The sequence below is a fragment of the Chaetodon auriga genome, chromosome 8 (assembly GCF_051107435.1).
Source record: "Chaetodon auriga isolate fChaAug3 chromosome 8, fChaAug3.hap1, whole genome shotgun sequence".
Lineage (NCBI taxonomy): Eukaryota > Metazoa > Chordata > Actinopteri > Chaetodontiformes > Chaetodontidae > Chaetodon > Chaetodon auriga.
This window is the reverse complement of record NC_135081.1, coordinates 4,677,960-4,695,476: the sequence shown is the minus strand read 5'-3', so window position 1 is coordinate 4,695,476 and position 17,517 is coordinate 4,677,960. Positions and strand designations below refer to the sequence as shown.

The following is a 17,517-nucleotide window of genomic DNA, read 5'->3' as shown; positions in this document are numbered from 1 at the left end:
TATTTATTCATCAACATTTCCTGTGTGCTTTTGTTGTCTTTTTGGAAAGACTTAATCCAGTACAGACAAAAGCGCCAGTAAAATGAGCTCAGGGATGGAACTGGAGATGCTGTCTCTCTCGAATGAACTGACAGTTTAGATCATGAAAAATACAGATGCAGTCAAACACAGTGTGTTTCACAGTGGGGTAATTTGCAGCCCTGCGTGTTGCCAGACTTGATTGATTGTTTCCATGGTGTTTCTTGATGCACATTCAGGCATGAAACAGGGAAATGCAACATATCTCAAGTCTCTGAATGACATTGATTGCTGCAGTTACAGACAAAATAACATGTCACAAAGGTATATGGTTCCCACTTTACGATGACTTTTCAATTCAGGACAACCTATGGTCAATAAATGATCAGAATGAACATTTTGTTTCAGTACATGTTTATATTTTTAATATGTAAATGTTTGATTTCAATGATTATGCACACAGGCATCACAGAAGCAGTGTGGCTGGTGGAATTAATGAGTACCTTCTTACACTCAAATATTTATTCAGCACTTTCAGTACATCACTAAAAGCCTTTGCTTTACTCCACGAAATTGATTTACTCAGTGACCACTTAATTATTCTGTAATTTATACACACTGTATATACTTATCTGGGATTAAAGAAAGTATTCCTTTGTCTGCTTTTTGCAAAGGACATTTGTGCCACAATGATACAACTTCTATGAAGTTAGACTGACACGCAAACAACAAGCTATCTTCTGTTGGAATTCTAATTCTATAATAACCAATTAAGATGTGATAATGCTGAAATCAGCCATGTCCGGTAGATGAGCTGCCAACAGTGGAGATCAGCTGACACATGTACTGTACACTGTAAATGCAAGAGCATGTTATTCTGCCAACCGTCAGACTTGCTTCAGATTACAAATTCACATAATGCTGCATTACTTCAGAGCATTGGTTGTGTCTTTAAAAATTAAAGCTACACTAAGCACATGAATCGTGGGGCCAGTATATGAGGATGTGAAGTAAGGTCAAAAAAAAAAAAAAAAAAAAAAAACACTGAACAACAACAGCAGCATTTTGAAAAGAGGCTAATCTGGCACTGCTGCCACTCTGCCATGATTCACACCTGCGCTTTTCCTACTGTGACATGTAGAAATCTGTAAATGTTGTATGAGGAAAATAGTTTGAATAACACTACTGTAATATATACTATATAGATTTTTTAAGGAGGATGTTGTGTCATATCTGCCTTATCAGCAGACTTGTAAGTATGTATGGAGGGAAACAGATTTTGATATAAAACACAACTGGACATGACATCACAGGTTATAACATGCACATGGTTTGTGTCTGAGCAATGCTGTCATTGTCCTGCAAGAGTGAATAAGACATCCAATTATTTATAGTGCATTTATTTAATTAAGTCCAAACTGAGCACACTGTATTCTTCAGTCTGATGACACAATGACCTGACTCATGAATGATGTCGTTTCTGTTGTTGGTAATGCTGATTATGCTGATAATGATGATAGTGACAATACCGATATTTCTTATGACAATTACACTGATCACCGCCTTGAGGCTGAATCACACTGTATGAGTGATAATGATAAAACATGCTCAGAGAGAGACTGGCGTGCTTGGACACAGAGAGAAAGGGGAGACAGAGATGAAAAGATCCAGGCTGAGAGGGGAGGCTGACTCACTGGTAGGTAAGGAGGTAAAGGAGATGACAAGTGGACAGCTGGTGGCTGGTGTCTGGTGGCTGTCATATTAATGACGACAGAGACTCAGAGATACAGGAAAGTTCCACCTGCAGTCTTCATGGAGGGGTGTTTGCAAAACACAAGTACACATAAGCGGTTTCAGTTTTTTGCAATGACGGCTTGTGCAACACTGACAGAAAGTTACAAGCACGGGTTGTATTGATGGGACGTAATGAGTCCTTGTTAAGGGCCAAGTCAGTTTGGCCCAGGGACCACATCTGAAATGAGTCCAGCTGATGTAATTCTCCGTGTTTTACTGTCAACTTTATGACGGGGGGTTTGGTCACATTATCCTCCCATAACACAGCGCTGTGGTAATCATTTACACTGTAGTAATCATTTATTAAACTACAGTGTAATGAACAATCATAAAACCCATTTAAAAGGCCATGGAAGCTGAATGTAATGAAAACACTTTATGTTAACCAGAAGGGCAATTATCAACATGTGCTGATGTGGCTTGGAGACTATAGTGTTTCCACTAAGCCTGAATGCCTGAAACACCTGCAGCAGTAATGTGATGACCCCACTGCGGGCAAATACAGTACATATATACTGTACATTTGATATATTACCAATTCATATGTACATATATATATGTGTGTGTGTGTATGTCATTTCATAAAAACAATCATATGTTGAGTACTTGACTGTATTCACTCTTTAACCAGCAGCTGCATGTTGGATGCTCAGTATAACACAGATACTGACACCACAGACAACTCATGCCCCTGTGCACACCCAAGTTTCAGATTTGCCACCATCATGTATGCATTTGGACCAGCAACTGTAATGGCAACACCGGTCAGTGACAAATCTACCACACACCCTGAGCTCTGAGGACTAATGGCTACTTTTTGTGCATCTGGAAGTAGCTTTGCTAACACTTATTCTGTAGTCAAAGGCTGCTGTTTTCCTACTGACTGTTGTTTTGGTTTTTTGGGATTTATTTTTGAGGAAAGTTGTGACCCCCCATGGTCTCACCAGCCCTCCCTCTGTGCTGGTATCAGCAACAACACAAACTAACAATCTATGGTGAGAATCACTGCAGCAGAGTGTTTTGGTTTCTGTTAGCATTTCTCTTACTTCATGATGAACCTTAAGTCAAGGCCACAGTTCTGGCTTTCAGTTCAGTTCCATTTTGGATAAATATCCAATACATGGGCCCACCTTAGGGACGCTGAAAATGTTCAAAACTTCAGAAGTTTAAGTAGTTTTATGTCAATGTCAGGTAAGAAAACCCCCCACAAAATATGCAGCTGGAGAACAGATAAAATCCATTATAATGAACAGAGTCTATATAATTTCATAACACGTACATGAGACCTGGATGGGTAATATTTGTAAACTACAGTATGTATGATGTGTGTATGTGTGTGCACTAAGTGGAGTGTCTGTCAGACCCTCCAGTCTGCCTCGAAGGGAAGATGAGACTAATCTCAGCCGCACTCCCCCTGTCATTCTGCCACCATCCCTTGACGTCATAACTACGTCAGTGGATGGTGAAAGTAAACTAGTTTGCTACAGCTGGCTACAGTGAAACAGAGAGCATTTCTACACTGTCCCCGCCCGCCACGGATACATATCATAATATGCTTCTCAGGTGGTCTATAACTGCTAACAGCTCATTTAAATATATATTTATTCATTTATCATTTTGTCATATGTACACAGACAACACTGAATAATATAAATACTTTGACATGATTCCCGTGTTGTCGTTGCGTCGGTGACGTGAAACTAAGACAAGACCAGAAAATACAATGAAATACACAAACCCCTAATCTACCTTGCGAAAAAGTAATTGAAGTCCTTTGTTTGCTTGCTGCCTGCAGCCCTGTAGGATATGAGACAGAGATCACGTAGATGAAGACATCCACTTCATGCTGCTACAGTTTATCTGTGCTCATCTTTAATTGGTATGTCAGTGGCCTTGCCCCCCCCCCCCCCCATGTAGCTTTTACAAGTCTTCCTCCTGTGTGTCCTGTATGACTCAGCCACTCTGTGGAGACTTTGTGAAGAGCCTCTTGTCGGTTCATACTCGAGCCTTGATGAATAGCAGTGATGAGGTTTTATTCCTGCCTATTTTTTCTTCTCAACCTCTTTATGTCCAGAAGAGTACGAGAGCAGATTTGCTGTAATATGACTATCGACACACTTTGGAGGGTCTTTTTTTTTTTTTTTTTTCCACTGGTAAGATGTGGTCATGGCTGGATGGGACCTCGGGCAAACACGGGCCCCTTTCCTGTGAAATGTGTATAGTATTCCCATGTTGGTATAATATTACATGGCCCCAGTAATTTGATAAATCACTAATTAATTTAGGAATAACACCATGTAAACATAATATCATCTGAGATAATGAAGGTCTTTAAACAAAGAGCCTGTTTTCAAGACAGTGACTCAAGATGAGGTGAAGAAACAACACCCACTTTATGACCCTTATCATATTAGCTGATGTACTTTAAAATTACACATCCCCATATTCTTAAACAAAATGAAAATGAACAAAATGGCCACAGAACACTTGGCACAGATTGAGCATGGTGAGTTTGGGGCCACCTGGGGCCATAGGGCAGTTGCCCACTTTGGTTGAAATAAAAAAAAAAAAAAGATCAAGAACAAGAAAATGGAGGGGAAAAAATTCACAAATAACATTGGGCGGTGTTCATATTGCTTCATTGTCCCAAAGCATCATCCCTGGAATTATCTCTTTGGATGATGTCGTCATGGTGGCGTCTGTATATGTGTCTGTGTAGACACGCACACACAACCCTCCACACAGTGACTCCAGAAAAATACATGATTGAAAATTCATGCTCTCCCTACAGAGGAGATAATCTGATTGGATTTTGGATCACCCTGATGGTTACATTTGCATATTAATGAGCAAAAAATTGATTTCCTTTAAAATTACTAAAGCATACAGTAACTCCTTCACAATACTGGGTTCATGAGACCACAGTGTGTTCAGTGAAGACCGAGTTTTAGCACACAATCATTTTCTTATTAATATGGTGCCCCATTAGGATGACTTCTAGTTCAAACATTGGCATGATATTTTATTAGGGATATTAGGGAGCAAATTAATCAATTGAATGGAAACACCAAAATAAAAAAAAAAAGAAAATGTTGCAGGCTCGTTTTCTAAAAGGCAGACATTTTGTTTTTGCACTGAGGCTAAAGTAAACCCGTTGACCATCTTCAATACGAGAAATGACTCATTTCAATAAAGAAAGCCTTTTAGACTGCTCGGTAGTAAACACAACAAAACCCAGGTAACCAATTTAACAACACACTTATTTTTATTTAAAAGCCACATTTGGTAAAGAGCCCTTCATCAGGCAGTCCATCATCGCAGCGTTAGCGGAATCTTTCTGCGTCTCACCGCTCTTTTCTCTGTCCCATTAGCATTGTTGAGTATGTTAATATAGCAGCTATCTTATGTAATCATAACACAGGCAGAGGAGTGGGATTACAGCCTCCTAATGGCCTCATCAATGTAAATCTCCTGGATAATAATAAGATGAAATGTGGGTACATACACAAGCTAATGCTGCACATTAAGCACAACATGATTGACGCACATAACGTTCTTTGGACTTCAGAGTTTGCTAACATGGCTGCACTGCTTGTGTGTTGGTGCGATTTTACGAAGACACAACATCAACGGTTTGTGCAAAAAGAACGCCTCTCTTTGTCTCTCTTCTTCTCCTCATACTCAGAGCCTCCTCAACATCATTTGCTCTCTGCCTGTAGGTGTCATGACACGATCTCCATGCTAGAGGCAATACAACACCACAATCAGTAATGATTTTAAACAGTTATTGGATTGTCCGGATCTTGTTATACTTGACTTGAATCATGTTTTGCATTGCTATTTTTCTATTCTCTTCTATTTTCTTCCTTATTCTGCCAATCTTCATTCCTTCTCCAAAGCAGGAGAGGAGCCAGTACAAATCATTTGTAGTGGCTCTACGAAACAAAGTGTCAATGTGACACTTAATGAGATAAGAGTAGATAAGATGTCAAATTTAAAAGTCAATTGAAATTTGTCTTTTAAGGTTATTTACCATCACCATGTGTGGATGCACAAGAGAAAGACAGCTAGCATTAGCTAACACCCCCGCCTTTCTTTCTGCAATGCATGCACTGACTGTGCATGAGCAACAAATGGCTGAGAAATAACATGCACAAAAATCAGAATAAGTACATGTACGCATACAAGGAATCTGACTCTGGTTCTAAGTTGCTCTCAGTGCACTTAAACGCAGTTCCAGGAACAATTTACGAGAAGATAGAAACAGACATATAGCTAAAAAAGATAGACAGGTAACAAAGATACAGTATGTACATCGTCCTTTGATTTATATTTGAATGATGATAGGTACACGTTTAAAACAGTGAATATTTAAACTGCAAAATGAAAAAAATGTAATTTGTCACAATTTAACCAGTTCTCTGGTGTACTTCCCCTGTCAGTGTTTCCTGCAAGTCCCATCGAGAGCAGCTGAAATCTTTGCAAAAATGAACGCTTGAATCAGTGCTAACGTTCGCAAATTAGACTGGAAAACTTCTATTTTGTGAGTGGAACCTATACAAACAGTCCAGTGGGCCCCCCTGAATGCTGAATGTTGCAAAGGAACACGCTAATGGTTGATGGCTAATGTGAGGAAAATATTCTTTGTAGTGTTTACAGTCAGTCCAGTCAGTAGCACATCATGCCAGTTCTCACTGATTTTATTTTTACAAATATAAAACATGTAATCCAAATCAAATCTTTGTTTCATCTTAACTAATGGATTTATGTGATCATGTAAGCAATTTTCCACATTTCTGTGACTGAGACAGGGGGGTTATTAAAGTGTTTTTGTCGATGATACACATCACCTGATGTGTACGTTTGTGTCAGAGCACGGTCTATGCACAAAGAGAAACAGGGAGCCAGCTGATGGTACACCCCCACTGTTGGAGCAGATGCACAGTCTGCATAATTCTCTGACAAAGACGAAGCCAACCTCTGTGTGGATGTGTCATAAGACTGTAGTATTCAAACGGTAGCACTTTCTATAAAGGCATATACTTTATTTTATTCAGCAGAATACGCTATTTTGATTCCCTGAGAAAATGTCTATAATTGTCGTCTGGTCTGTGCATTACATTTGTGAGTCACGTACACATTATGTCCAGATTTTAATGCAGTGTTTTTACCAGTCTTGAATAAATGCATGTGTGCAGATAGGTGAGTTGGGGCAGGGAGCAGACAAACACACACCACATCACATCTGGAAGCTCCCAGAGCCAACTCACAATGCTTGAAGTGAAAATTCTCTCATTCATGCTCATCTGACAGCTTCACACGTACAGTACATGCACAGATTGATACACACGTACATGGACACACACAAACTGATCCATGTAGCTGATGTGAGGATGAGGGAGCAGGGAATGCCTCATCTCTCTGCTCTCACCCTCAATGACTCACTCAGACCAAGACAAAGGCTGAGAACAGCGGCAGAGGCAGGGACCACACTCTCAACAGATGTACTCTTGACACAGCTACATACAAATACACATGGATTTCACACCTGTGAAATACACATTTTCTCACACACTCTTCAAAATGCTGTATAGAAAAGCTATCTGTCCGTGAGCTGCGGCTCTCCATTTGCAACAGAACACTGCAGCAATGTTGTGTAAATTAATTTAAGGCTTTAGGAAACACTTCACATTTTTGAGTGGCATCCAGCAGTGTCGCCTGATCAACGAGAGCTCCTTAGCTTACCATGCTGCTCATGAAGCTAAAATAGGTTAATGATTCAATTTGTTACACAAGTGTAGCGGTAAAAATTGGTTTCCGAGCTGCTCGTTGCTCCACATGGCGGCATGTAAATGGGGCTGCATAGAATATGGCTGCAGCGTGCTCAGCCTTGACTGCAGGGCTTCTTTGTGCATCTGTCAATCATGCAGCCTGTCAATATGTGCCCCGGCACCCATTAGCCTCGCTGTATGGAGAAGGAGAAGCTGCAGGAATCTGCTGCATGCATACTCGTGTTTGTGTTGAGCAAAGCACAGACATACAGAGAATCTGTCCACTGACTTTCAGCATCGGCTTAAAAAAGAGGGTTTTCTGTCTGTATATCTATTGTATATGATTTGATGATTTGATTTTTTGCAAAAGGATATAGAGCTAAAACCGCTGAAACACAGTTGACTGAAATGAACAATTTTGATAATTAATCACTTATGTCCTGTGTCAAGCCACACAATCTCTGGTTCCAGCTTCCCAAATGCAAAGATTTACTTATGTTTTATCATGTGTTTGTATGTGAAATTGTAACAGTGTGACCATTCAAAACGTGTTAATACAATATTTCTTAATCTCATCTGGTTAGTGACACTGCTGCACACAGTGAAGTTTTTCATGACACGAGCTTATTATTAGTTAACAAGCTAATTATTCCAAATTAAATTATCAATCAAATATATGTGTATATATTTCATAGTTGGGTGTAGAGATGTGTTTCGATTCATGTTTATAAATCAAATTACAGACCACAAAGTGAAAATCATCTGTAAATTGATTGTGAATAAATCAAATAATGTTAATAACTTAATAACCTGCATCATCGTACTGATAATAAGCATCAGAGAACTCTGACCACAGAAAGCCACTGCAACACACTGAGCTTTGCACTGGAAAATGACTTTTTAATCTAATATCTGTGGTAGAGGCCATGGTGTCAGGTCACATAACCTCCTTAAAAAAGTTTTTTCAACTTTGAGAAATGCATTGCAGTTGTGATGGGTATAACGTAGCAGGGGATGGACCCAAATGCAGATGGCTGGGGCAGATCTAGTGCAGTTCAATTAACTTAAACTGAGGTACATAGGTCAAAACCAGGAGGCAGTCCAACACAAACAAAGAAAACCAATAAGGGGCAGGCAGGATTTCACAGGGTAATATACAAGCAAAGGGTCAAACACAAGGAAACAACAAAGGAAGTAGACCAGTACATATGGCGGGTGACTGATGATGGAATGAGTTGCAGGTAAGGTAACTGCAGAGCAGAGAGAAGAGAGAGCAGGTGTGGTTGGGTGGGACAGCCAGGTGTTGGGGAAAAGGGAAAAAAACCAAAGGCATCTGGTGGATAAGTGGAGAACAGCGCTGAAGGCCCTGGGAAAATTGGGGCTGTGTAAATTGATAAAGACTGCAACTTTTTATTTGCCCTACGGCTTGGATCAGCAACCAGAAGTTAACACAAAACCCGAAATGGAGCAAATTAAAGAGTGGATGGGCCACAATTATGATGACATTAATTCAAATTGGGTTGTATTTGTCTGAGGATGGGAAGATAAATTTGTGAACACCAGAATCCACATGTCCCTGATTTGTGTATCCACAAACCATTTTGGATTCCAGTGTATGAAAAAACAGTGGGATTCATTTGTTGATATGTACAAGAGCTCAAGACTGTCAGTTACACATATGGTGAAGGCAGCACTAATTTCACAGTCCATTGTGACAGCCCATGGTAGAAAGGTAATCAATACCTCATCTCAAAGGCATAGCTAACCTACTTCAACAATAGCTGTGAATTTGCATCAATCCATATGTGGCACATAGGTTTGATAAGTGATATGACTCCAGTGCAGCATATTAGAGGCACAGAAGAGAAAGCCTTCACTCATATGCTCCAAAATTTACCTTCATTACTGAAATCAGTTCGAGCTGGAAGCCGTCGGCTTTGTTTAAGAGGTAAATGGAGGATGGAGGCGTGGACGCTGTGAGCTTTTTGTCCCATTAACATCTTTCATCCACCACAGACAGAACCGTCTTTACATCAAAGACTGTTTGCTTATGTGTTTTCAGCATCATACTCTACCCTACATCCTCCATTATGGCTGCATTTATGCTTTTCACTCTATTTTTCAACCAGCAATGCTTGGATTTAATGCGTATTTCTTAGCTGCCACTTGACAGTTTAATGCCACTGAGAAAATCTGGAATTATGGTGATTATTATCTAAAAAGTGTCACTAGTAAAAAGGGTTGGAATCACTGAAAAGGAATACATTAGAAAATGGATCATCTGATACATAGATTTATTTTCCCAGTATGTGTCTTCCCTCTACAAAAACCACAATTTCAATGTCACAGAAGGATATTTCTCAGTTTTTCATTAATTGAAGAACATAAAGTTGAAAACACAGAAATCTAAATTGTCATGATAAGCCTGTGTATATATTAGCTTGTGTTTCTGCTGATCCAGCCATTTTGTCTGCTCTTCATTTTGAGACGAGATGAACACTTAACCAGGCAGACAGTTCAAACCAGCTGAAGAGAGCAGGATGCACACACACACACACACACACACACACACACACGCACACACACACACACACACACACACACACACACACACACACACACCTCTGGCTCACCTTCCTTCATGGTTCAGTGGTTATTCATTCAATCACACTAACTTCACTCTTTCAAACACACACACACACACACACACACACACACACACACATTGACACAGTCACATTAGCATATCCCACTCCAGCATTTAGAAGCAGCCTACTGTAACATATAGGTAAAGCTCAGTCAATTACAGCAGATTAAAATGTGCTTACATGTATTAACATGGGCAGTTATGTTTAGCTCAGTTGGCTATGGCCCCATTTTCCCAGCTGCAATAAAGTGATGTGGAAAATGCATGAAATTACAACAGTGTCAGTCTTTCAAAAAAGTTTTAAAAAACAGCATAAAGAACTATCTCTAATGCTATATAATTGTTAGTCTCAATTGTGTAGAGAAGAAAACTGAGATCACTAAAGAAATTGTATAACAGGTTGAAAAAAGCCAAGTTCTTCATGATGGAAAAAAAAAAAAAACGAATAATGTTTGAAAGTACCTGACATTGAAAGTCTGTTTAATGGTTAGAACCACTCATCTAAGGCATCAATAAGTGTGATTTTATGTCCATACATAATCACTTTATTCAGTTTTGCCTGCATGAGGTGAGCTGCTCAGAACATCAGCTCAACCAAAAATGAGATAAATGAAGGATAAAGGCATCTGTGCTTGGTAGATCATCAAACAGCCTATGAAACCTCTGCACCTCTCTTACATCGCAATTTTATTTCTTCACACAACTACTTTTTGTGTGATTGCTATGATGTATGATGACGTATACACCACATCATAATCACATCTTGTCCCTCTCTGTGTAGCAGGCTTTAATCCCTACCTCCAACTGTGACCATTCATAGCACCTAGAAACATGATCTTTATTCCCCAACCATTACAAAGCATTCTAGTTACCCAACCTAAACCATGGCTCAACCACTAACCCTGGTGCCAGACAATCAATGTCAGACAATTCTGCATAGCCACAGATTACATTAAATTACCAGTGTATTAGCACCGAATTACTAGTTACAATAATAATAATAATAATGATAAAGTTGGACTGACTTTTCAGAGTCTGAAATACCTTTGTATGCCTGACCTCTGTCAAGACCAAAGCAATCTTTACCATTCTTTGCTTATATTCATATTTGCTGACTGACATTCCCCCCAAACCACTGTAAGCATAATCGCTTCTCCTCCTTCTCCTCTTGCAGAGGAAGGTCTTCAAAATCCATGGTGGAGAAATCTGGAACAATGCATCTGATATGAGTTACCGCAATATCAGTAATCAGATTGATCAAGGATTGAAAGAAAAATACGCTGTGGGTGAAATCACCAGACTGTGTTTTGTATCATAAAGCCTGGCAACTTCAAGGATATGCTGACCAGCAAGAATTAAATTACAACTACATTTAGGAGAGAAAGTGGCACTGAACTATGCAAGAAGCTGATGAATGCCAAACATCATGAGCACGAAATGCCACAGCAGTTTCTTTATAGAATGATGGGGCTCAAACAAAAACTGGTATTCTCATCCAAACAGACTGATTCAGATATTAAGTATGAGGTACAAATGGCACAGACCATGTTCCTCTGCACAGTCTATCAGGGCTTGAGTGAGAAGCATGATGATATCAGGGAGGGGTTAAGGCATCTCCTCTCAGATCCTACAGTTACTGATGACTGAGACAAATGGGGCACGGCTCTCGCCCCAAAATCGCTCACACTCAGAGGAGTGAAGTCAACACTAGTGAGGTGAACAAAGAAAGGTGTAGCGCAGAAACCATTGTTAAGATGATCTAATTCATTTGCTGAGCACTCAATTGCAGGCCTTGAGACATGTAGTTAAGCTAAATGTGACAGCAGCAGCAAAGCTATGAAGAGGTCTGAGTATCCTTCTTGGTCAGCTGTGTAAGCACTGTGAGACCGATATTGGACTTTGACATAATCAAAGAGCTCATCCTTGGACATAATGCTGGAATCGAAGTTGTCATTATTATCGCTAAATTGCTGAGAGAGGCCATGTAGATTGAAAATGATAAAGTTAAAGCAACTGTGAACTTTATGCTGACCCAGGAGCCCACTCATGACCATGTACTGGTGAGAGTTGGTCAGCATGGCATTTTCATCCTCTCTGGCCAGGTTGCCCGCATCCAATGTAAGGTGTTGATTTCACCTCACTTGTGGTGCTGTTTGAGGTCAACCATCCAAACCTGAGACTGAATCAGTTCGATCTTGGTGATGTCCTGGTTGAGGTCCACTATACTGGGTGGCATAATGTTAAAATCCCAGTGGGCAATCACACCCAACACAACAGTATGTTGGGCAGCTTTATGTATCACACAGCATCAGCCAATTGCCAAGATAGTGGACACAGACTAGACAGGTAGCATTGAGGTCAACAGTGTCAACTCAGCTGTTCCTGTCGGGGAGGATGACAAAGATCAAACAGATCAACTGTCCCAGCTGCGGCACACCCCATTGATGTAAGCCATTTAAAAGAGGAACAACAAGTAGTGGGGAAAAAATTCTCTATGAGGCATCAAATGCATTCACCCAGGATGATAATGTCATAGGGTGTATTCAAGCCTCCAAATGAACATAACTCTGAAGGATGATATTCCAGTGCAGTGATCCTACACAGTGATCCCCAAGCCAAGCTAAAAAGTCAAGGAGTATATCCAGGACTTCCAGGAAGCAAAGAAATGGATAGTAAAATCAAAGTCCCCATACTCTGCTCCTGTGGTTTGAATATGCAAGGACAGTAGCTTGATACTATGAATTGATTATAGGCTGCTGAACCAAAAGACAGTCTCAGATGGACACACTCTGCCATGTCTTCAGGATCATATTGACTTGCTTGGTTAATATAGTTTCTTCTCAATTTTGAACTGGGGAAAAGCCAATCATGGCTTTGTTGGGGTCACAACACATGACAGCATTCATCGCCTCCATGGGGGGTGTACTAGTGGAAATGCATTCCTTTTGGACTTTAGAAAAGCCCTAGCTGCATTTCAGAGGAGCAGAAAAGAAATGCTCAACTCCTTGTGAGATGAAGACTGCTTTCCATACTCAGATGATATACTCTGCTACGTGAAGACATTTTAAGATTATGTCAAGATACTGAGATGTATCAACACAATGTAAAGCTCAGGAAAACCAAGTACGAGCTCTTCAAGAAAAAGGTCTGTCATGTGGGAAGGCTGGTTTCTGCTGATGAGGTTTGGATCAACCCCAAGGCTCTAGAAGCCATCCAGGCCTTGAGAGATTAAAACCTCAGCAAGGTTGGAGAAATCTGTAAACTACTAGGTATCCACAGCTATCAATGGACATGCATACAAGACTTGTCTAGAATGGACACCATTCTGGCAACATGGGAAGTCAGCAGAACTGCAAGGCAACAAGAAGTTTCCTATGTCACTGTCCTGACTTGCAAAATAGTTTGGCTTTACAATCACCGCAGCTAATCTCAACCGTAAGACATGACAACCTTGTGAAATCTCATTGAGATGACCCTGTTGACACCTTGACAAGTGACATGAGAAGGGGAGCCAGTGGTCTCAGAAGGAAACTCCTGCAGGGGTGGGAGAAGTGCTATACAGGAAAACCAGTCAGAGGAGCCAATGTGTCCTACCTGACTAGTATTGACCTATGATCCTAACACACCTCCATGATAATATGGGTCATATGGGAACTGAAAGAATCCTGGGCCTAGCTAGACCGATTTTATTGGCCATACGTGAAATGGAGTGTTGAGGCTCATGTGATAAGAAAGTGTCGCTGCATCAAGCAGAAAAAAAAACTCATCACACATCTGAGAGCCCATGGGGAGCATTACCACAAGCTCAGCCCTCAATCTTGTGTCTTCACTTTGAATCTTGCAAGGGAGGCTTTGTGTACATTCTTGTTGTTGTAGATAATTTTACCGGGTTTGCACAAGCCTGTGTCACCAGAAACAAGTCTGGGAAGCTGCAGAGAAACTCTTTGATGATTTCATTCTATGGTTTGGCATGGAGTGGGTCACTACACGACCATCCACTGTCAGAACTCAAGTTTGCGGGGAAAGAAATGACTGCAATATGGAGAGTGTTGTCCTTGAACCAGATAACCATGTCTTTGTGCGTAACATTAGAAAAAGGGGTTGATGCATACAAAATGCATGGTCACATTTTATGTAATTTTGTTTATGTCTTTATTTTGGGAATGCTATTTCTGTAAGAGGAATAGTCTAATGTGAGCTTAATGGCTAATAATGGTTGACAAGACTACGAGGCTTCTTAATATGGCACTTAGCATTCTGGTAATGTGAGCAGGAGAAAGTGTGGAGCTTTGCTTCTCCTGTGGACTTTTGCTGCTTCCTCATTCTGCTGTGCAAAGCTGAACAGAAGCATCCATTGCCTGTATCATTCTTTCTCCTGTTTCTACAGCAATCTCATCTGTTTATATGTTCTCAGTGTTAGACCTGTTACATATACCCCAAGCATAAATAGAAATAAATAGAAAAGCTGGTTTACACCCAATGTCCCACTCCCGTTTTGAGAAACTTTTTGGGGATCCAGTGGGCGTGGAGCATACACAAGAGCTAGCAATATCAGTCATTCTCTCGAGGTGTCTCAGTGTCAATGAATCAACATAAATGAATTAGTTAATCGGGATATTCTTAAGTTTGTGTACAACTATCAGGAATGTATCATTTAATGAACATGTACACAATAAATTCATTGAATGCAAACATCTGTCTAGTTTTCAAGTGTAGTTGCCTTAACCACTGTTAACCATCTTTTCCTTGTGCAACTTGACATTACAAAAAGTTGCTATTAAGCAAGCCCAGGTGTTGCAGAATTGTCCAATGTCAACATTCTGTGTGGCTATAGGGTTGGGCAAACCTCTTATATCCAAACCATTCTGACTGTTGAGGAACAGCGTCTTCCAGAGCTCACTGAGGTGAAAGTGAGGATGAATGGATGGCAATTTGACCATCTGTGGGAGAGATGACAGCTCGCAGCGAGGCAGACAGCCGGTCAGTCACCCTGAGACCTAACCTCCGTCTTCCCCTGTCTCTCACTAGCTTTCTCTCTGCCTCTGCTAGTCTGTCTGTTTCAGACACACTCTCACACACAATCAGTGGCACCAACTGTGCAGCTGTGTTGTAACCTAAAGTACACAGCATCATAGATTCATTACTGGGCTCTCTGTTTTTTTGTTTTTTTAAATCAAACATTTTATTCCTATACCTAAGAGGTGCCATTGATTCAGTCTACAAGCCTTCAAGGTACCCCCCCCCCCCCCCCTATTCATATTTCCTTTCATTCCCATCCTATCCCTCCCCTTTCCTCTCCTCTCTCATCCCTCCTTTCATTCCCACACTTCCTCCCACTCCCATTCTCTCTCTTCCCTCCTCCCTTCCTCGTTTCCTCCCTTCCTCCCCTTCACTGCTAACTCCTAAAACCTCAACATGCACAGACGATGTAGTGAGGCGAGACCTCCTGTCATCGGTGGGAAAAAAGGGAGAGACCATCAGCTCGCAGACGGAGGGATGCAGCAAAGGTATAGGTTGGAAGGTAGTAGTATAGGCCTGCTCAGTCCTCCCTCCCCCTCATCTCCCTCCCTGCATCCCATCAGCCCCCCCCCCTTTCCTGTGCCAGGGTGGTATGACCTGCTGGATTACAAAACAGCCCTCCCATGTGTCTGCCTGTTCTCTGTGCCAGCCGAGAGACAGCGATACCAAGCTCCTGGAGCGCTGGTGAGGGCGACAGAGAGGAGGGGAAGAAAAGGTTGAGAGAGGGAGGGAGAGGGAGAGATGAGTGGAGAAGAAAGAAAGAGGCAGAAAGTGAAAAAAGAGTACGAGATGCACAGCATGGGAAGTAAGAGAGTAAGAAACGAAGAAACAAAGAAGGAGGATGTGAAAGAAGAGGGAGGTAGAAGGATAAAGATGGAAGAAGGGAGGATGGAGATAGTAGAGGAAGACAGGACTGGGAGAAAGAAAGAGAGAGTGTCTGGGGAAAAAAGGAGGGAGTTTTGAGTGATAGCAAACATACTGTAGATGAAAGCTTTGAGAGGAGCAGGACGCTGAGAAGCATCAGCGCTGTCAGAGCATGTTCAACCCTCAGGGACAGCCGGGGGTAAGTCACACACTACTCTGCTACACATGCATGTGCATCTGATACACACACATTCACCGCTTCACACACACTCATTCATGCACTTACACACTACGGCATCTTAATGTATGTCTACTACACCCTTTTCTGTGAGGCCTAGAGGCTGAATTTCACACAAAGTGGACACTTGACTGTAGACTCTTTGGTGTAGAAAATATATATATATTTCTTGGGATGATAATCGCTCTAGTCAGATTAATTGGTTTTCCACCGCTGAGCAGAGCTGTTCTGATCTGGCCAAAACTGCAGGTCAAAAGCTCCACGGTGCTTTTAAAGATGGAAGACCTGAAAGGTAACGCTTTAATAGCTGGACTTACGCTCTAAAAGGGGTCCTGACGATGATTGCTACACTTTTACGTCCCGCATTTGTGTCTGTACTTCTCTTTCTCTTTGTTGGCCAAAGATAGTAGGAGGTGGGCCTTTTTATAAGATAATAGAGATAAGACAGACTGATCAAGAGCAGAGTCAGGGGATACGGATAATGGCTTAGAGGGAGAGGGAAGCTTTGGCTGCATGGAATCAATTTCATATGATGTCTGACAGGCTGTCATGGAATCATTATGCAACCCCCAGAGACAAAGAGATGCTTTAAGAAGCTCTGTGTGTATGTGTGATTGTGTTTGCGTTTGTGTGTGTGTGTATGTGTGTGTGTGTTCATGCAAGTGTTTGGGTTGCACTTTGGCTCGAATACACACTTATTTGCACACACATTCCTGTAGCGAACAATCCTCCTGTCATTTTTGTGCACAAACAGCTGAATTTCAAAATAACCAAGCAATTGGGCCCAAAACCAAGTTACTTCAGTCATTCAAGGAATTTTCTAGCAGCCTTGAGGCCGGAGGAGTCTTGGGTTGAATTTTCTCCAGCTTGAAGAAAAAGAAGCCACAGTTCCAGGTAGTTGTTAAATCCTTGTTTAGCGACATTGTAGATCCAATTGACTCCTGTGCCAGGAGGCGAAGGGTCGCTTCACCCGCTGGAACCATGAAGATAGAGTGGGTTTTATCGTCTGAATGAGAGGCACTTCCTCAGATTTAGTTGCTTTAACCCCCTGAGGTGGAGGAATTACAGGAAGGAAGAGGAGAGGAGGAGAAGAGGGTGGTGGTCTCTGTCTCACAGGGGTCCACTGCAGCCATATTAGCTCCGTTACAGGTCTCAGGAGGACAGCT

General features: G+C 41.3%; 1 long non-coding RNA gene across 1 annotated transcript in view; it reads left to right on the top strand.

Annotated features, from left to right (window-relative positions):
• Window positions 1-15,884: 15,884 nt before the first annotated feature.
• Window positions 15,885-17,517, top strand: part of LOC143324478 (uncharacterized) — a 28,740-nt gene continuing 27,107 nt past the window's right edge. Inside the window, exon 1 of the long non-coding RNA XR_013077467.1 lies at window positions 15,885-16,312. This is a non-coding gene — a long non-coding RNA (uncharacterized LOC143324478). The remainder of the gene's footprint in view (window positions 16,313-17,517) is intronic.